Source organism: Eriocheir sinensis, chromosome 5, assembly GCF_024679095.1.
Source record: "Eriocheir sinensis breed Jianghai 21 chromosome 5, ASM2467909v1, whole genome shotgun sequence".
NCBI classification, from domain to species: domain Eukaryota; kingdom Metazoa; phylum Arthropoda; class Malacostraca; order Decapoda; family Varunidae; genus Eriocheir; species Eriocheir sinensis.
This window is the reverse complement of record NC_066513.1, coordinates 7,238,023-7,260,286: the sequence shown is the minus strand read 5'-3', so window position 1 is coordinate 7,260,286 and position 22,264 is coordinate 7,238,023. Positions and strand designations below refer to the sequence as shown.

General features: G+C 43.8%; 1 protein-coding gene and 1 long non-coding RNA gene across 11 annotated transcripts in view; one reads left to right on the top strand and one right to left on the bottom strand.

Annotated features, from left to right (window-relative positions):
- Positions 1-22,264, top strand: part of LOC126983793 (adenylate cyclase type 9-like) — a 418,782-nt gene that overhangs the window by 71,945 nt on the left and 324,573 nt on the right. The window lies entirely within an intron of this gene.
- LOC126983880 (uncharacterized) overlaps positions 4,162-22,264 on the bottom strand; it is a 43,392-nt gene continuing 25,289 nt past the window's right edge. Inside the window, exon 2 of the long non-coding RNA XR_007736280.1 lies at positions 4,162-4,278. This is a non-coding gene — a long non-coding RNA (uncharacterized LOC126983880). The remainder of the gene's footprint in view (positions 4,279-22,264) is intronic.

Below are 22,264 nucleotides of genomic sequence, written 5' to 3'. Positions count from 1 at the left end.
TTAGTACTAAATTCTTACCATCACGACTTTCGCGCATTACCGCCACGAGTTTCGCGTTGCTTTGACATGTACGGGTCGCGTCTACATACCTTCGGCGTCATGCATGCTGCCTTAAAAGGCGGTGTCCAACCATTGGGGCTATAGGCAACCACGGTTGCCCATATGCCCAACCGGGAGCGAGTTGTTGGTTGTCCGTATGAATGGAAAACGATTGTGAATACGAGCGTGGGTACCGAACGGCTGCATGGAAACAAACAGGCGACGGCAGTGGCTGAGGAGTGAGGAGCAGTGGAAGATGGCCCACCAAGAGACTCGTAAAATGGACTGGCAGAGCTGCTTTGTTTACTACTTGATTAACAAGATAAGAGAACACCCCATGCTGGGGAACCTCAGTCCAAATTTTTTTTATCAAGTCTATGAAAATTGTAGATCTCCCGGTGTTGTTTTCCTCTTCTTCTTCTTTTGACCTGTAATGCATGGCAGCGACGGTGAAAAGTAACAGTGGAAAATAGCAAAAGGGCATAGAAAAGCAAAATCAGGGAAAGAAAAGAACAGAAAAACACTGAAGTTCAGGGTGAAGTGTATAAGTGCGCACTGTTAAGTAACTAAGGGCCGCTTTCACAGTCACTGTTTGTTTTGATCGTTACCAATGGCGGCGATCGACACTTTAGTTTTTCACGTGAAATTGGCCTGCAGAGAAAGCGACAGGTGTTGAGAGTGTGTTGTAAGGTGCGGGGCTAGGCAAACCCCGCAGCCACCACGAGGTGCCGTTGTAAAGGCAATACCTCCGACACCATCACATCACATCACTACCCATCGGCCAGTTTCACGTGGAAATACTAGAGCGGTGATCGCCGCCATTGATAACGATCAAAACAAACAAAATGACTGTGAAAGCAGCCCTAAGTGCATGTTGTGAAGTATAAGAGTGTGGAGAAGGAGGAACTAAGAAACGATACAAAGCGTTACAGGTCAAAAGAAGAAGGTCCACTACACTGGCTGATGTTGCGAGAAATATCGCCACGATGAAATTAGTTATCCTGCTTTCCACCACGCATGTGTGCTGTGGGAATACACAGCATTAAAAGTGTTAAATTGCCTGGATTTGTTCTTTTTTGTCCGCTTGTGGTCTTTGTGAGCGGTGAAGGAAATAAGGAAGCAGTAAGCAAGATGAACCTCTCTGCGAGCTATTTTGTGATTGCGGCGGCGGTTTACGTTCAATAGGCATTGACAAGTCAATCATGATGTTAGTGATTTATAACAGAAAAAGGTAGCAGATTATACCATAACACAGAAAACTACCAGAAACTATAGGTTTGTCCAACTGTACCACGGGTGACCGCAAGCAACCACCCTTACTTTAGCAGACGACACCACGTGGATCACAAGCGTGTATTCAGAACTGCCAGCCCAGGGTTGCCATTCGTACGATAATTATCGTACAAGTACGATTATTTTGCCCCAAGTACGATATACGATAGTGATTCTCATTATCGTACGTTTTGTACCATAATTTGGTCAAATTGTACGATAAAGTACGATAATTTTGAGAAAATCACTAGAAAATAATAGTAAACTGTGATCAGTCAGCAGAAAAACATCTGAAATCTGTATTTTTCCTAAAGTTTAAAGCATAATGCTTAGAATTTTTGTTATGTTGTCTTGATTTTGTGTGCATTATTTCCTAAAATGCCAGACTGCTAATCCACAATTATCTTCAACAAGGAAATACCTAATGTATTTATTAAAACCATGCTAATCCACATTATCTTCAACAGGGAAATACCTAATGTATTTATTAAAACCATTCACATGGATGCAGGGATAAATGCAGATTTTAAGTTAACTACTTATATACCAATATTTAATTAGTTCCATGTCAGTATTTTAATTATCTTGAATACCTATGATGTATCCATTAAAATTATTCATGTTTATATAGTGAAAATGTAGATTTTGAGTTAGATACTTCATATTTAGTCCCACGTAGGTATTTTGATATATAGTGAAGATTTGATAATTTTATTACTAAGAGAAATGTCATGGTGTAAGTAGCCTATTTTGATATCAAGTAAAGATGTTATTGTCTTATTTCTAAGAGAAATGTCAATGTTTAACCATAATAAATGTTCATGACTTCACTATTTTTTTCAAGTTTTCACCTTAATATAATCATCAGTCTAAATGAAATTACTTTAGCATTTTAGCATGTGTAATTCTAGTAGTAAAAATACATACGATAATTTAGCCAAAAAAACGATATAAGTGTACGATAAATTGAAGGGAAAAACGATAATTTTGAGGGAAAAGTACGATAATTCCACTAAGGAAATCTGGCAACCCTGTGCCAGCCAATTGTAAGGCAGCCGACTTCAACTGCGGCTTCAGAACGACCTGTTCTCACTTCCCATTCTCTGCTTATTACCAAGGTGCGTATTGTAAGATAACAAGAGAGTAAAGTCGAAAAAAATTGTGGTGACAAGGGAGTCAAGTCGAAAAAAAAAGTTTTTTTTTCCACGGGCCGGAACCAATAAGCACTTTTTCATGTATTTCAATACTTCGAGTTTCGCAATCCTCGGGTTTAGCGCTATACCTTCGGAATGAAGCAAGCGCAAAACTCGAGAGGGTACTGTAGGTAAAACTAGGTAGGTAAATACAGAAAGGGAAATGAGAAGGGTTGGGGGAGGGAGGGGCAGAAGGGAGAGTCAGGTCATGTCTTGACCTGAGTCAGATCATATCCTGACCAAAGCCCTGATCTAACTCTTCCTTTCTGCCCCTCCCTACCTACACCATTTTCATTCCCCTTCTGTGTGTGTGTGTGTGTGTGTGTGTGTGTGTGTTTACCTAGTAGTTGTATTTACCTAGTTGTGATTTACAGGAACGGAGCTATGTTCGTGCTGTCCCGTCTTTCCAACTACTTCTGTCTAATTTGGCCTTAAATGCGCTTATTGACTTAGCCTGTACCACTTCCCTCTCCAGCCCATTCCAGACCCCCACACATCTCTGCAGGAAGCTGTTCTTCTTGATGTCTCTTCTACAAATTCCTTTTCCATTTCCATTTCCTCTTAAGATTCTCTCTTCTCTTATCAAAAGGTCATCTCTGTCCAATTTCTCTGACCATTCATCACCCTATACACTGCTATTAAATCTCCTCTTTCTCTTCTAATTTTCAATGTAGGGAGGTTCAGCCTCAGCAATCTTGCTTCATAAGGCAGGTCGCTCAGACTGTAGGTGCCATTTCTGTTGCCGCTCTCTGTATCCTCTCCAGTTTTCTAACGTGTTTCTTAAGTGATGGCGACCAAGCCACTGATGCACATTCTAGTCTTGGGTGTATCAAGGTCACAGTTAATTTCCTTACCATGTCCTCATCAAGGTATGTGAATGCTGCTCTGATGTTCCTCAGCAGGTTGTATGTCTCAGCTGATATTTTATTCACATGTCTTTCTGGAGACAAGTTTTCTGTGATCATCACTCCAAGGTCTTTTTCTTCTTTCTTGTCTAACTTATCCTTACCCAACTTATAATGTCCCTCTACTCTCATTCCACTCTTTCCAAATTCAATAACACTGCACTTTTTGGTATTAATTCCATTTCCCACTTCCTTCTCCACTCCCACACTGTGTCCAGGTCTCTCTGGAGCAGCAAGCAGTCCTCCTCTTTTTTCACTCTTCTCATTATCTTAGCATCATCGACAAACAGACTCATATAGCTATCCACTCCTTCTATCATATCATTAACATGCACAGGTAACTCTCGATTTACGCGAGTTTGGTTTATTCGTTTTTGAAATAACGTGGGGTCCAAAATCCAAATAAATGTTTAATTTACATGTTTTTTCCACTTATATGTGATATTTTATTGAGTGGCCACCAGATGTTTCACGCTGCTGGACTCACACGGCGCCGCGGCCACACAACTGAGATCAGTTCTTCCCGTGCGCCACTTGAACAACAATACAGTACCCACACTGCCACGCTACTCAACAATAGGGGTGGGCAGGTACCGGTACTAACGGTACCAGCTATATGGTACATTACCAGTACCAGACTGCTCGGTACTGGTACCAATACTAGCCAGTCGCTCATGGTGTCCCTCATTTCTTCCTCACACGAGTGAGGCTGAGACTGAGTGCCTGAGTGGATATCTCGGTGATATGGATATTCTCTCTCTCTCTCTCTCTCTCTCTCTCTCTCTCTCTCTCTCTCTCTCTCTCTCTCTCTCTCTCTCTCTCTCTCTCTCTCCACTGAATGAAGTGAATATTTATTTTTTGATAGAAACCTACTTCTTGTTTGATTTACATTGTTTTTGATTTACGCGACCTCTTCAAGGACACAATACTCGTGTAAACCGAGAGTTACCTGTAGTTTACTAACCACATACAGCCACAACACTTTGCCAGAATACAATGGAACACACAATGTGACAGCACAGGGCTCAACTAAGAAAATCTTAACAATGAAGAAATTCAACATCTGGCCACTCATGGCCAGGGAGGGAGGCATAATAGCAGCTCACCCCCCCTCCATTTGAACAGAAGCAAGCATTGCTCGGAAAAGACAGCCCAGTGAACAAAAACTACCACAGGTAGATATAGTTAACACTGCCAGAATACGTAACTAACTTGTGCAAGTACATAACACAGCGAGCTACTCAGCAGGAGACAAATAAACGTAGAGAAAGAACTGGCAATCATGCACACTGGCAACACAGGCTGCCAGCTGCGCGCCCAGGTCAACAAAGGCTCCGCGCCTGTCATGGTGAGAGAACAAAAGCTTGCTCATGCTGACCCAGCATGAATGAGAAAAATATTACCTATCATCATCATTTCGTTTAACGTCCATTTTTACTCTTCCTGAGTGGTTGGACATTTGATGGCTCGTAAAATAAATCGAGCCGTTTTCAGTTTTTGGCGCAAGATATTCCGGGCGCATGCCCTTGCTAACCCAACCACCTATTTTAAGTGGTGGCCCTAGCCTTTGCCTGAACGTTAAAGGCAAACCCTACAAGGCAGCAAGGGGCTATGAAATTTACCACCCGCTATTTAACCCATAGATGAGACTAGATGGCCATTGACTCTGATAAACATGAGTTCATCTGCCCTTAGAATGGTCTTGTTTTTAATCCACCAGGGGGTCCAGCACACCCTCCTCACTGGTCCAAAACAAAACCAGTGAGGTTGCTGGTTTAGTCGCTGACTACCGGACCATGCGGCTGGTTGTACTGGGTTACATGTTACCAGTAGCAGAGCACTACTTTAACTACCCAGACCAGACATCATCATGATCATAAAAACAAAGACCTAGTCACGAGGAAACAAATAGTCACGGTACCACGCCGTGACACCAAAACAATAGGGAAAAGAAGAAGGGAATGAAAAAAACTTAGGTTAACATACACTAATGTTGGCAGACTTATATCAAAGAAGCTTGAATGAAATGACTACCTGAACAAAGTAAAACCTGATGTAATGTGGATCACTGAAACAAAACTAACAAGATTTACAAAAATGGTGGGAATACAGGATTGCAATTATAATATACCGTATTTCCCGCCATGTAAGATGCTCTGGATTTTCTCTAAGCTTAATGTATATGCAGTATTACATTTGGCCACTTTACTTACAGTTATGACTTTGATACAGTGTGTTGCTCTGTGCTCTTCTCTGTGTTCCACTGTTGGTTGAAGAATTACAGTGCTCTTACCCCTAGGACCTGTGACTTTGAAATGGTAAACAAAAGGGCTGGTTGGTAGGTTCAGTCACTGTTCAGTGTGGAGGCGGTAGCTTTCGCCGAGCTACTGAGGGAATTAATCACATGGGGATGCTACGTTTGATTGGCATTCTTGGTCTTGATCTTGACTTTCAGGGACCGTATACCTACTTTCAGGTAGAAATAGATGTTAATTACTTTCTGTCAATCATATTATGTTTGAATATACAGTCAAATCGCGTATGACGCGGATTCGTAAGGTGCGGTTTCCTGCGACGTGGTATGGTTTCAGAACCGTATGTTCAGATCATGCGGGTAAAACCATCTATGACGCGGTTCATGGTCTCCCCTGGCCAAGAATTATAGACTATAAGGATAGCTCACTAAGCATTTGTTTTACCCACAATGCACCGCGGATGACGTCACACATGTACAAAATGGTGCTGGGCAGGAAACTGGTTCACTTCACTGTGTTCTAACCGCAGCGTTCTCAGTGAAAATGATGATTTGTGCTGTATATGGGTGTTACAGTGGCTCAACCTATATAATAAGGATAGCTTACTAAGCATTTTTTTTTACCTACAATGCACCGCGTATACAATCTGGTTCGCTCTCTTCATATACAATGTATTAGAAAACCATTACTTATTAATCTTGTCACTCATTCATAGTCTGATTTTGCACTTTTTTGATTGCTAAGGATATGTAATTAAATTAGGCAGCTGCTGAGCTGGCAAATAGTATACAGTAATAGAAATATTTGAGAAATATGTTAAAAAAGGTACTAAGAAATATTGCTGTCTACCATAAATCGATGCTTACATCTTTTCAAGTTTCATTAACATTCATTTTCTACTACTTTGCAGGGGTAACTAATCCTGTCATCAAAATAGCTATACAGTACCCTCTCGAGTTTCGCGCTATCCGAGTTTCGCAATCCACGAGATTCGCGGTTAGTCCTAAATTCTTACCATCCCGACTTTCGTGCTTTATCACCCCGAGTTTTTCGCTGCTTTGACACGTACAGGTCGCGTCTACTTACCATTGGCATCACACACGCTACCTTTAAAGGTAGTATCACACTGGACGTTTTCCTTCAAACATTGTGGCTATGGCAAGAGAGAGAGAGAGAGAGAGAGAGAGAGAACGGGTCGTTTTGAAGCCGCAGTTGAAGGCGGCTGCCTTACGATTGGCTGCCAGTTCTGAAAACACGTTTGTGATTCGCTGGGAGTCCGATGACGCCATCGCCGGCGCTCACCCTATCAGCGGCTTCACTGCCTTAAGGCGGTGTCACATTGGCCGTTTTCGTCCAACCGTTGGGGCTACGGGCAACGCCCGTACGGCCAACCAGGAGCAAGTTCACGGTTATCCGTAAGCTGGTGTCACACAGTGCTTATTTTTCCCACCGTGTTTACACTACCTAGGGCAACCGGCAACTCCAACTTTTCCTGGTGTGTGTCACACACGGCCAAGGTCAGTTGCCCGTATCCACATCCACAACGTAAACAAAGCACTTGCCCTGTATCAACATGGCGTCGTCTGCTTAAGTAAGGGCTGTCACTGCTTGTGCTGCCATTACCCAAGTTATGGACTTGTTGCTGCAGTTAAATGGAAAGAAGAAACAGTTGTGGGTGTGGCATGCCTGTGGTTCCTCCATGCCAGTTCTCATTGTCACCACTGCGCATGCGCGGCCAACCCACCCATCTTGACTCAACCACATAAACACATGGATCGAATAACAACACACACACACACACACCAGACTCAGTAGGAACCATTGCAGATGTTTCTGACAAACAGAAACAACTTCACCATTTCTTGAGTGTGTTAGAACGTATTTGGTGAGTGGCTCACATGAACCAAACCTAGCTCTTGGTAAGAAGAAGGCAGTCATCTTTAACACTGCTCTCTTCTTGCCATTGGGTATGTTTGGTTTGTATGAACCACTCACCAAATAAGTTATAACACACTCTAGGAAATGCCAAAGCCATTTTTGTTTGTGAGAAACATCTGCCATGGTTCATGATGAGTCTGATGTGTGTGTGTGTGTGTGTGTGTGTCTTTGTTGTTACTCGATCCACGTGTTTATGTGGTCGGAGTCTAGATGGGTGGGTTGGCCACTCACGCGCAGTGGTGACAATGAGAACTGGCACGGAGGAACCACAGACACACCACACCCACAACAGCTTCTTCCTTCCATTTAACTGCAGCAACAAGTCCATAACTTGGGTAATGGCAGCACAAGTCGTGGCAGCCCTTACTTTCGCAGACGACGCCATGTCGCTACAGGGCAAGTGCTTGTTGGTTGCTGGATATTGCTGCCGCAAACGTGGTGGGAAGGAAAAGGCCCAGTGTGACACCAGCTTACGGACAACCAACAACTCGCTCCTGGATGGGTGTACGGGCATTGCCAGTAGCCACAACGGTTAGAGGAAAACGGCCAGTGTGACACTGCCCCAAGGCAGCAAGGCTGCTGACCGGGTGAGCGCCGGTGATGACGTCATCGGACTCCCAGCGAATCACAAGCGTGTTTTCAGAGCTCAGCCAATCTGTGGCATTAAAATGACGCGTTCTCTCTTCCTGTTTTCTTCCTTTTTCCAAGGTACGTATTTTGAGATAACAAGGGAGTAAAGGAGGAAAAAAGTGAGCTCCGGGGGGCAGCATGAGCCAATTATAATGGCGCCGCTATAAACAGTTGCCTGCGCCATGACGGGCTCGGGGCTGACTATCAGTCCCAGATGGATAGTCCACCGGCGCCATAGTCCACATGTAAAAAAAAAAAAAAAAAAAAAAACTCCACGGGTCGGAACAGATAAGCGCTTTTTCAGTGTTTTCAATACCTCGAGTTTCACGATCCTCGAGTTTAGCGCTATACCTTCGGAACGAAGCGAGCACGAAACTCGAGAGGGTACTGTAGTTTTATTTACCTAGTTGTGAAAAACAGGAAAAGAGCCGTACTAGGCTCATGCTGTCCCATTTCCATAATGCTTATTATCCAGTTTGGCTTTAAATTCATGAATCGTTTTTGCACACACAGTCTCCTCGTCAAGTCCGTTCCATGTTGTTATGCTTCTGTATGGAAAACTGTATAGGTAACTCGATTTACGTGAGTATTGTGTCCTTTAAGAGATCACGTAAATCAAAAACAATGTAAATCAAACAAGAGGTAGGTTTCTGTCGAAAAATAAATATTCACTTCATTCAGTGGAAAGAGAGAGAGAGAGAGAGAGAGAGAGAGAGAGAGAGAGAGAGAGAGAGAGAGAGAATATCCATATCACCGAGATATCCACTCAGGCACTCAGTCTCAGCCTCACTCATGTGAGGAAGAAATGAGGGACATCATGAGCGACTGGCTAGTATTGGTACTGGTACCGAGCAGTCTGGTACCAGTACCGTACTGTATAGCTGGTACTGTTAGTACAGGTACTGGTACTGGTACCTGCCCGCCCTTATTATTGAGTAGCATGGCAGCGTGGGTACTGTTTTGTTGTTCAAGTGGCGTGCGGGAAGAACTGAGCTCAGCTGTGTGGCCTCGACGCCATGTGAGTACAGTTGCATGAGACATCTGGTGGCCACTCCATAATATATCGCGTATAAGTGAAAAAAACGTATAAATTAAACATTTATTTGGATTTTGGACCCCGTGTTATTTCAATAACGCGTAAACCAAACTCGCGTAAATCGAGAGTTACCTGTATTTCTTGATGTCTCTCCTACAGTCGCTTCTTCAATTTCTTACCATTGCCTCTTGTCACACTTTTGTCACGTACCACTAGGTCTTCCCTCTCCAATTTCTCCAATCCCTCTTGTATCCTGTACAATGCTATTAGGTCCCCTCTCTCTCTTCTTCTCTCCAGTGTTGTTAGTCCCAATTTCTCCAGTCTTTCTTCATGAGTATGTTCTCTCAGAGTTTCCGGTAATTTAGTCGCTGCTCTTTGTATTCTTTACAACTTTCTAATTTCTTTCTTCAATCTCGGTGACCACACTAATGCTGCATATTCCAGTCTTGGACGTATCATCGATGTTGTTAGTTTCTTCACCATTTCTTCATCTAAATATGTAAATGCTGCTTTTATGTTTCTAAGAAGATTGTATGTTTCCCCAGTTATCTGGTCTATATGTTTTCCAAAGGATAACTTGTCTGTTATGATCACTCCCAGATCTTTTTCTTCAGTTAGTTTTTTTATGATTCTTTCATTACTCAGAGAGTAGTTCCCCGATATTCGTGTACTGCTCTTACCAAACTCCATCACGCTACACTTCTCTGTATTGAATGTCATTTCCCATTTGCGTGACCATTCGCTTATTCTGTTGAGATCTTGGCTCAGGGCTACACAGTCATCTTCATTAGCCACCCTCCTCATTATTTTAGCATCATCAGCAAACATATTCATATAGCTTGTCACCCTTTCTGTCATGTCATTAATATATATTACAAACATAATCGGAGCCAACACCGATCCTTGGGGGACTCCACTCGTGACTTCCATCCAGCTTGATTTATTATTCCTAATTACTGTTCTCATTTCTCTCTTCATCAAAAAGTCCATAATCCAATCCAATATTGAACCACCCAGACCTCCAACATTATTAAGTTTCCATATTAATCGCTTGTGTGGTACTTTATCAAACGCCTTCTTTAAGTCCAGACACACACAATCTGCCCAACCGTCTCTTTCCTGTACTATATCAATTACTCTTGAATAGAAGCTGATCAGATTAGTTACACAAGACCGTCCTGCTCTGAATCCGAATTGGCTACTTGTTAATACAGTAATCCCTCGTCTATCGCGGAGGTTAAGTTCCAGAACCCCCTGTGATTGGCGAAAATCCGCGAAGTAGCGACCTTATATTTTTTTTTATTATTTATATATATTTTAAGGCTTTATAAACCTTCCCCACACTCTTACAAATCTTTCCCACAGTCTTATAAACACTTCCTACAATGTTTCGTTGTTACGATGCGGTCCCAATAAATGATTCTATAATTCTTATTTCGACTTTCGACATTTGCTTCGTAAACACAAACTTTGCGCAGGAATTAGTTTGGCTGGGCGGAAGAATACTCAGAGAAAGGACAATATGAGCGTAGCTCACTTCTTTTATGTCACAATTAGTTAAATACGGAAGGGGAAAGGGAGAAGAGGGACCGAGTGAGTCAGGAAAAAAATACCAATAGAGGATGTAAGAAGGGATAACAAGGAAAAGTAGTGGAGGAAACAGGAAGAGATAGAGAGGATGAAAACAAGAAGGTGTGGGGAGGGAGGGACAGTGGGGAGAGTCATGTCAGGTCCTCAGGGAGAGTCAGGTGAGGTCTTGAATGAGAGTCAGGTAAGGGCTTCTCATCTCTCATCCTCTTAAGTAGCTTTCCATCCAGTACTTCATTTTCCCTCTCAATCCTCCTTTATTTTCTAGTTTCCACAGCAGTCTTGAATGTGGAACTTTGTCAAATGCCTTCATTAAGTCTAGGTAAATGCAATCCACCCATCCGTCTCTTTCCTGTAATTTGTCCGTCACTCTTGAGTAAAAGTTCAGCAAGTTTGTCACACATGAGCGGCCTTTCCTAAACCCATATTGATTGTTTGTGATTAGATTATGTTCTAGAAATCTCATCCATTGTTCTTTTATTAATTTCTCACATATTTTGCATACTACACTGGTCAGAGACACTGGTCTGTAATTTAGGGGTTTTTCCTTTTTTCCACTTTTGTATATAGGTACCACTTCTGCCCTCTTCCACTCCCTAGGCTCTGTGCCAGTTTTAATTGAGCACCTAATGATGTCATATATCGGGCCAACTAGCTCATTTCTGCACTCTTTAAGTATGAAACCTGAAACTCCATCCGGGCCCACGGCCTTCCCTTCTTCCAATTCCCCCAACAGTTTTTTTATCTCCTCTTTATCTATTTTGACCTCTTCCATATATACATCTAAGTTGTTTTCTTGTGGTTCATTAAATAATGATTCTTTGGTAAACTCTTGCTGGAATTTTTTGTTAAATAATTCTGCCCTGCCTTTGGGATCCTCAATCTCTACATTCTCTTCAGTCAGTCTTTCAATTGTTTCTCTTGATTTAATTTTTCCATTTATAAATCTATAAAATAGTTTAGGTTGTTCTTTACACTTTTCCACAATGTCCTTTTCGTATCGTTTCTCTTCTTCCTTTCTCACTTTCACGTACTCATTTCTCGCTGCCTTAAAGTCTTCTCTGTTTCTTTGATTTTTGTTTCTTTTTAATCTTGACCACGCTTTGTCTCTCTTTTCTTTTGCCTTTGCACATCTTGCATTAAACCAGTCCTTTTTAGCCCTCTCCCTCGGTCTGTATTTTGGTACGAACTTCATAACACCTGTGTTGTACGCCCTCATGAAAATATCATATTTTCCTTGAACTTCACTTGTACTCATTAACTCTTCCCAATCCATTTCACCAAAAAACTTCTTGAGGTGTTCCACCCCTGCTTTCCTATAGTTTAATCTATTGCTTCTATAAGTCTCGTCTTGTTCTCTTCCTTCCTCCTCCATTTCCATCTCTATGAGCACGTGATCACTTTTTCCCAGGGGGCAATCATACCTCAATTCATCCTTCACGTGAATTTCTCTTGTCAACACCAAATCCAGTCTTGCCGGTTCATCGTCTCTGCTATATCTAGTGCTTTCCTTCACCCTTTGTATCATCAAATTTTTCATCATTAAATTCAAGAATCTATTCCCCCATGCCACATCACTACCATTGCTCTCAAACCTCTCCCAGTCAACCTCTTTGCTATTAAAATTGCCAACTAGTGGAGGAAATGGGACAGGAAAAGAAGAGAGAGGTAGGGAGCTTCAGGTAAAGGTGAGGAAAAAGGGGGAGAGAAAGGGTGTGAGTGGGAGGGAAAGAGCTTAAAAGAGAGAGGTAGGGAGGGTCAGGTAAAGGTGAGGAAAGAGGGGGAGAGAAAGGATGTGAGTGGGAGGGAAAGAGATTAAAAGAGAGAGGTAGGGAGGGTCAGGTAAAGGTGAGGAAAGAGGGGGAGAGAAAGGGTGTGAGTGGGAGGGAAAGAGATTAAGAGAGAGAAACTTGGAAGGAGGAGGAGTGAACCAGGGAACAGCCTAACGGCGCAATAGTCTGCAACGGAAAAAGAAAAGAAATAGGTGGGTGACGTAGGTGCTTATTTAGAGCTGTTCCTACTTACGTTGATTTATATCATTTTCATTTTTTAGGCTAGAAAATGCTTATTTTACCACAAAATCCCGCGATATAGCGAAAAATCTGTGATACGATACAATTAAAAAATTTGCGATACAGCGAGACCACGATAAGTGAACTGCGATATGGCGAGGGATTACTGTATACTGTTTTCTTCTAAATACTCCACCCATCTGTTTTTTTTTATAATTTTCTCACACATCTTTGTTACTACACTTGTTAATGACACTGGCCTATAGTTCAGTGGGTCTTCCTTACTTCCTCCTTTATGTATTGGGACGATGTTAGCCCTCTTCCAGTCTCTCGGTACCTTCCCTCGTGCTAGTGAGACTTTAATCAAGTTGCTCAACTTTTCAGCTATTTGCTGGTTACACTCTTTTAGCACCCAATTTGATATACCATCTGGTCCTGCTGATTTCCTCGCATCTAGGCTAGAGGTATTGCCTGATGCGGCTTTATTTTGGCCTAAGTTTGGCACTGTTGATGATGCTGAACTGCTGAACTGCAGTTGTAAAGCAGAGGACATCAGCAAACATAGATGAATACCTGGTAAATGAAGACGTCAAGGTCAAACATGTAGAAGAGCACCTTAAGAACTTTGGACTAACAACATGTGACTAGTCAAACCTGAAGGACCTTGGGTACGAGGATCATCGGGTGTAGGTAGGAAGACACCTGCCGAATGGGCGTGAGCTACTCCTGGTGAGGATATATGGGAAGCGAGGGTGCTGAAGCCCTCCAAAGACCCTTCCCATGTCCTCACTAACCGTTTCCCCTTTTGTCCCATCAACACCAGAGAGCAGTTCAGCATGCTCTCTAAAGACAGTTCCTCTCTCTTTCTACACCACACTACATTCACACAACATAGACAACTTTTTCCAAAATTCAAAATTCAAAATGGCGAAAAATTACAGAGCCTCGGAGTCCCCGCCTGGGGGGGGGGACCATAAATTCCCCCAGGGAGGACTTCCCTTCTGGCTGCCGACTTGAGAGGTGTCTTGATAACTCCTCGAACCTCCTCCTTATCAGTTTCTGCAACATTCGCGGTCTTCGTTCTAATTTTCATTCTGTGGAACACCATCTCTCCTCCTTTAAACCTCACCTTCTCTTCCTCACCGAAACACAGGTTTCTGAGGCTACTGACAGCAATGTCTACTCTGTTCCCTCCTACTATCTCTATCCTAAATTTCAATCCAAAGCTGGATGTTGCGCCTACGTGCGCAACGACATCACTTGCTCTCGTGCCCACGACCTTGACTCTTCTGAATTTTCTACCATCTGGCTAAGACTTCATTGTCATTCTGTTACTAAATACATCTCTGTTGTTTATCTCTCACCTAACTCTACTAACTATGTAAAATTCTTTGATTATTTGAACTCTAAAGTGGAGCATATCTTAACTCACTCTCCCTTTGCTGAAATCTCCATCTTAGGAGATTTCAATGTTCACCACCAGCTTTGGCTTTCATCCTCTTTCACTGACCATCCTGGTGAACAAGCTTTCAACTTTGCTCTCCTCAACGATCTAGAGCAGTTGGTTCAGCACCCTACTCGTATTCCTGACCGTCTTGGAGACAGGCCCAACATTCTAGACCTCTTCCTTACCTCTCATCCTTCTGCTTACTCTGTCAAACTTTTCTCTCCATTGGGCTCCTCCGATCATAACCTTATTTCTGTATCCTGTCCTATCGCTCCTGTACATCCTCTGGACCCACTGAAGAGGTGATGCTTCTGGCATTTTGCTTCAGCTCGGTGGGACGACCTGAGGATGTACTTTTCTGATTTCCCATGGAATGATTACTGCTTCCAGGAGAGAGACCCCTCTGTGTGTGCCCAGCACATCACAGAGGTGATTGTCTCTGGAATGGAGGCATACATTCCACGTTCTTTCTCTACTCCTCATGCTAAAAAGCCTTGGTTTAATCATGCTTGTTCTTGTGCTATTAAAGATAGAGAGGCAGCTCACAAAAGGTTCCAGAGCCTTCGAACACCCGCTAACTTTGACCTTTACATTTCAGCCCGGAATCGTGCCAAATCTATTCTCTGACTTACCAAAACTTCTTTTATCAATAGAAAATGTCAACATCTTGCTTCTTCTAATTCTTCCCATGACTTCTGGCATCTAGCCAAAAATATCTCCTCCAATTTCACTTCTTCCTCTTTCCCTCCTCTCCTTAACCCTGACGGCAGCACTGCCATCTAATCTGTCTCTAAGGCTGAACTCTTCGCTCAGACTTTCTGTAAGAACTCCACCCTAAACGATTCTGGGCATATTCCTCCTACTCATCCCCCCTCTGACTCCTTTATGCCCGTTATTAAGATTCTTCCAAATGATGTTTTCTATGCCCTCTCTGGCCTTGACTCTCAGAAGGCTTATGGACCTGATGGAGTGCCTCCTATTATCCTTAAAAACTGTGCTTCCGTGCTGACACCCTGCCTGGTCAAACTCTTTCGTCTCTGCCTATCAACATCTACCTTTCCTTCCTGCTGGAAGTATGCCTTTGTACAGCCTGTGCCTAAGAAGGGTGACCGTTCCAATCCCTCAAACTACCGCCCTATAGCTTTACTTTCCTGTCTATCTAAAGCTTTTGAATCAATCCTTAACCAGAAGATTCAGAAGCACCTTTCCACTTCTAATCTTCTATCTGATCGCCAGTATGGGTTCCGCAAGGGGCGTTCTACTGGTGATCTCCTTGCCTTCCTAACTGACTCTTGGTCATCCTCTCTTAGCCATTTCGGTGAAACCTTTGCTATTACGCTGGACATATCAAAAGCTTTTGATAGGGTCTGGCACAAATCTTTGCTTTCCAAACTACCTTCCTACGGTTTCTATCCTTTTCTCTGTACCTTTATCTCCAGTTTCCTTTCTGACCGTTCTATTTCTGCTGTGGTGGACGGTCACTGTTTTTCCGCTAAACCTATTAACAGTGGTGTCCCACAGGGTTCTGTCCTATATCCCACTCTCTTTCTGTTGTTCATTGATGATCTTTCCAAAACGAATTGTCCTATCCAATCTTACGCCGATGACTCCACTCTGCATTACTCAACTTCTTTTAATAGAAGACCCACCCTTCAGGAACTTAACGATTCAAGGCTGGTGGCAACAGAATGCTTAGCCTCAGACCTATTATTTCCAAATGGGGCAAGAGGAACCTGGTGTCCTTCAACGCCTCAAAAACACAGTTTCTCCACCTATCCACTTGACACAATCTTCCAAACAACTATCCCCTATTCTTTGACAACACCCAGCTATCACCTTCTTCAACACTAAACATCCTCGGTCTATCCTTAACTGAAAATCTCAACTGGAAACTTCATATCTCATCTCTTACTAAATCAGCTTCCTCTAGGTTGGGCGTTCTGTACCATCTCCACCAGTTCTTCTCCCCTGCACAATTGCTATCCATTTACAGGAGCCTTGTCCGCCCTCGTATGGAGTATGCATCTCATGTGTGGGGGGGGTCCACTCACACCACTTCCCTATGAACAAAAACATAAACATTTTCATCCATTTCTTCACAATGACATTAATTAATGATGTTTTTCATGAAATTATTCTCAAACTGTTAAGAAAGCACATTTTAAATTAACATGATCGAAGAGAAACTTTGGCAATCACTGAACAATACCATCGTGAGTATGAGGTATCATGTGATGACACACACAGCAGCAGCAGCAGCAGGTATGTGTATGACCACTGTCTAAGGTTTTGAGGGTGTTCATGATGCTTTCAAAGCTGCCACCGTGTTAAGATGGTGTGTTATTGGGTTGTTATCCGAGGTTTTAACCCCTTGAACACGAGGACGTATTTACTGCGTCCTCTCCGCCCTTGATGATATCTGAGTACGTGTATGCTGTGTCCTGGCTGAGTTCTCCTGGGATTATGTAATTTTTTTCCCAGATATTGTACAAGAGCTATCGGAATATGGGTCGTGTATGATACGATACCTCACTTAGCTTTCGTTATTATTACATTGGAATGTGAGTTGCCTATATCATGGGAGGTAGCCTAATGATGCACCCTGCTGGTCCATGCTTGTGTGAAGTGATAGTTTCCACACTCTAATTTCTTCCCTCTCCTGCACTTCTCCCCACAAGCTTATCTACCCATCAGTACTAAAATAAGGGAGTAAAATTCAGTGAATAAATGATCAACATAGTACCGCATATTTCTTGTAAGTTTATGTATCACCTCAATATTATCAGTGAATTTATGTTTGTCTTTATGCACCATTTAATTCCCTTTATGCTGATATATTATACATGATGATTATGTTTAGCTTTATGGCTTAAATCTAGGTATATTCAGTGTTCTTGTTTCAAAATTGGCACTCACGGCATTCTCAGATATGCCTCAAAACATGCTCTCAGCCGGGCCGTAGCGAAGGGGTTAAGAGATGAATGAAATGGAGGAGTGGCTAGGGCCCAGCTGTTACCGCTGAGATCGGATCACTGTTTGAACAATGTGTGAGAGAAAATGTAAACAGGGAGGACTTGTTTAAACATACATTATGATTAATTTTACATATACTAGTACCCTGAATTGAGCATTTGTATGATGTATATTTTATGCTTTTATCCTATTCTAATAAAATTATAACAATTTCATAAGGCACTACATGATTTAAAATCATCCAGAAGCTTATGTTAGGTGTGGGCCTGATAGAAGTGCAAATGGCTGACAGAGAGAGACTGCGCCCACTCTTCCAACTGAGATCATCAGAAATGCCAAGCTCAGACCTCATGCCATCTTTTTTCCCCCTCATTTATAATTACAAAACAGCCTTGCCAATGTTAATGACATTTGAAATTTACATTATGAAAAACAATCACAGTACCCTCTCGAGTTTCGCGCTATCCGAGTTTTGCAATCGTCGAGTTTCACGCTTAGCCCCATATTACAAGTCAAATCCCAGAAGTTTCGGGTCCCTACAACGGTCAGTCTAGGGGCCGTACTACAAGTCCAATCAGAGAAGTTTCGGGTCCCTACAACGGTCGGTCTAGGGGCCGTACTACAAGTCCAATCAGAGAAGTTTCGGGTCCCTACAACGGTCGGTCTAGGGGCCGTACTACAAGTCCAATCAGAGAAGTTTCGGGTCCCTACAACGGTCGGTCTAGGGGCCGTACTACAAGTCCAATCAGAGAAGTTTCGGGTCCCTACAACGGTCGGTCTAGGGGCCGTACTACAAGTCCAATCAGAGAAGTTTCGGGTCCCTACAGAGTTATTCATCCCGAATTCTGTAGGGACCCAAAACTTCTCGGATTAGACTTGTAATACGGCCCCTAAACCGACCTTTGGGGGACCCAAAACCTCTCGGGTTGGACTTGTAATATGGCCCTTGGTCCTAAATTCTTACCATCCCGACTTTTGTGCATTATCACCCGTGCATTATCACCCCAAATTTCGTGCTGCTTTGATGTGTACGGGTCACGTCTACTTACCATCGGCGTTATGCGCTCTACCTTAAAAGGTAGTGTCACACTGGCTGTTTTCCTCCAAACATTGAGGCTATGGGTAAAAGAGAGAGAGAGAGAGAGAGAGAGAGAGAGAGAGAGAGAGAGAGACTTATTAAATGATGAAACCAGAGTTGGGGAGAGTGGGAGGGGGGGTAGAGGAGGGGGGGGGGCATGTGAGGCACTCCTGTCCAAGTAGAGTCTCAAAATACGTCCCTTTGAAAAAGGAAGAAAATGGAAAGAGAGAATGGGTTGTTTTGAAGCCGCAGTTGACGGCGGTTGCCTTACAGTTGGCTGACAGTTCTGCAAACACGCTTGTGATTCGCTGGGAGTCCGATGACGTCATCGCTGGCACTCACCCTATCAGCGGCCTCACTGCCTTAAGGCGGTGTCACACTGGCCGTTTTCCTCCAACCATTGGGGCTACGGGCAATGCCCGTACGCCCGACCGGGAGCGAGTTGTTGGTTGTCCATAAGCTGGTGTCACACTAGGCCTTTTTCCTCCCACCACGTTGGCAGCATCTTGGACAACCGGCAACTCCAACTTTTCCGGGGGTGCATCACACACGGCCAAGGTCAGTTGCCCGTATCCACATCCACAACGTAAACAAAGCACTTGCTCTGCATCAACATGGTGTCGTCTGCTAAAGTAAGGGCTGTCACGGCTTGTGCTGCCATTACCCAAGTTATGGACTTGTTGCTGCAGATAAATGGAAGAAAGAAGCGGTTGTGGGTGTGGCGTGCCTGTGGTTCCTCCATGCCAGAAGTTCTCATTGTCACCACTGCGTGTGAGCGGCCAACCCACCCATCTGTAGGCACACACACACTGCGACACACACCAGACTCATCAGGAGCCATGGCAGATGTTTCTTACAAACAGAAATGATTTCACCATTTCTTTGAGTGTGACAGAATGTATTTGGTGAGTGGCTCACATGAACCAAACCTAGCTCTTGGCAAGAAGAGAGCAGACGTCTTTAACACTGCTCTCTTCTTGCCATTGGGTATGTTTGGTTTGTAAGAACCACTCACAAAATAAGTTCTAACACACTCTAGGAAATGATGAAATCATTTGTTTGTCAAAAACATCTGCCGTGGTTCCTGATGAGTCTGGTGTGTGTGTGTGTGTGTGTGTGTGTGTTTGTTGTTACTCGATCCACGAGTTTATGTTGTCGGAGTCTAGATGGGTGGGTTGGCCGCACATGCGCAGTGGTAACAATGAGAACTTCTGGCACGGAGGAACCACAGACACACCACACCCACAACAGCTTCTTCCTTCCATTTAACTGCAGCAACAAGTCCATAACTTGGGTAATGGCAGCACAAGCCACGACAGCCCTTACTTTAGCAGACGACGCCATGTTGATGCAGGGCAAGTGCTTTGTTTACGTTGTGGATACGGGCAACTGACCTTGACCATGTATGACACACACCCAGAAAAGTTGGAGTTGCTGGGTGCCCTAGCTGCCGCCAATGCGGTGGGAGGAAAAAGGCCCAGTGTGACACCAGCTTACAGACAGCTGACAACTCGCTCCTGGTTGGACGAAAGGGTGTTGCCCGTAGCCCCAACGGTTGGAGGAAAACTGTCAGTGTGACACTACCTTAAGGCAGTGAGGCTGCTGATTGGGTGAGCGCCAGTGATGACATCATCGGACTCACAGCGAATCACAAGCGTGTTTTCAGAACTGTCAGCCAATCGCAAGGCAGCCGCCTTCAACTGCGGCTTCAAAACGATCCGTTCTCTTTTCCCATTTTCTTCCTTTTTCCAAGGTACGTATTTTGAGATAACAAGGGAGTAAGGGGGAAAAAAGTCAGCTCCACAGGTCGGAACGAATAAGCGCTTCTTCAATGTTTTCAATATCCCGAGTTTCGTGATCCTCGAGTTTAGCGTTATACCTTAGGAGTGAAGCAAGTGCGAAACTCGGGAGGGTACTGTACATGCTTTGGCTGTGGAAAAAGTTAATTTCAATGATTTCAATAATTTTATTCATCTGTTTATCGTATTGGTTTACTCTCTGGTCAGGGCAGTTAAGGTAGTGCTCTGCTACTGGTAACATGTAACCCAGTTCAACCAGCCGCATGGTCGGGTAGTCAGCGACTAAACCGATGACCCCACTAGTTTTGTTTTGGACCAGTGAGGAGGGTGTGCTGAACCCTCTGGTGGATTGAAAACAAGACCATTCAAAGGGCAGATGAACTCATGTTTATCAGAGTCAATGGCCATCCAGTCCCAGCTATAGGTGAAATAGTGGGTGGTACACCTCATAGCCCCTTGCTGCCTTGTAGCGTTTGCCTTTTTAGTTCAGGCAAAGGGTAGGGCCACCACTTAAAATAGGTGGTTGGGTTAGCAAGGGCATGACCCTGCAAAATCTTGCGCCTTAATCTGAAAATGGCTTGACTTCAGAATATGGAGGAGAGCCATAAAGCGTCCAACTGCTCAGGAAGAGTGAAAATGGACGTTAAACGAAATGATGATGATGATGATGAGGATGATGTTTATCGTATTGGTTGGTTCCAAGTAGGGCCCCCAGCCACTGACTGGTCCCTGATATGAGTGACTTTTAATGCCGCCCTTCGGGACCTGATCGGTTCTCCCTAAATGAACCCTATAGGGACCCAAAGGCGATCAGGGTTGACTTGTAATGCAGGTGAAAGAGTTCAGTAGGAGTGGGGAATCCTTGTTAGGAGGAGAGACAATGAGATTGACGACGTGCCTGGCCAACTGATGCGGCAAGCTAGTGAGCCACTATCCTGTGTGTGGTTGGTTGAGAGTGACAATTGCCTTTGTATGAAAGAGACCAAATCATGTCACAGAGAGATGAAATGAAGTCATCACTGATGAAAAGCTGAAAGGGTTCCTTGAAGAGACTTTGGACAGTCCAATGTCAGAGAAAATTACCCGGTGCAAGGACAATGGGACATCAGAGGTGATGAGGCCAAGGTTTGGATAGACACTAGTTTTGCAGCACTTGTTTTTGCAATTGAGGTTGATGGGTGCATCATTGAGTATGCTTACTGTCTACGCATGGATGACTCTTCTCACATCAATATGGCAGAGTTGGAAAATGGAACTGCTGATGGACTCTGCAACTTTCCTCACTGAATCTCTTGATGTCCTGTTGGGGAGAAAATGGCTCAAGACCATAGGCAGTGAGTGAGATGCTCATCTGGAGAAGAGTGGGGATTGTGATGTTGTTGGTCAAGGAATGTTGTCTCCATCTGTTGGTTACTCTTGTACCCTCTGCTAACAACAAGGCTGACGGTCTAATAGGTGCATCACAGTGTTGGCTGTAGGTACCAGTAACCTGCCTTGCAACTGCACAAACTGAGTGTGCAGTTGCCATTGATGTGACTAACAAGAAGATTGCATAGATACGTCATTCTGTGGGTCATACAGGTGTGAAATGTTCATTGTATTTTGTGAAGCTTTCCAACCCAGCAGCCACGAGGCAGTGAGTGTACTCTATCATCGCCAACTGTGACGTGTGCCAGTCCATTGACCTAGCATCTGTAAAGTGAAGGAAGGGAAGCCTGGATGTGAAGGTGTGGCTAAGAGTCACCTTGGATATCACTCTGCAATGGATGGTCATATTTAACCCTTATTGACTGTGAGCCACCGTGGTTTGCTATCTGGTATCAACTGAGGCTTCAGACCAGTGCAAATTCCACTGAACAGCTGAAGGTGGTGTTCTATGAATGCGGTGTGCCAGAAGAACTGCTAACAGACAATGACACTGCTTTTGCAGCAGACTGTTTGCTGACTTTGCAATGTGGTGGTCTGTGCCTCTGTTTATGATGTGAACATGTTCTTTATGGGAATATACCAATATCCCAGAGCAGTAGAGGCAAGGTTGAGTGGTTGATGGGGTAGAATGAGAAATGCACAGCAGTCCAGAAGGCACCACGCCACCACCAT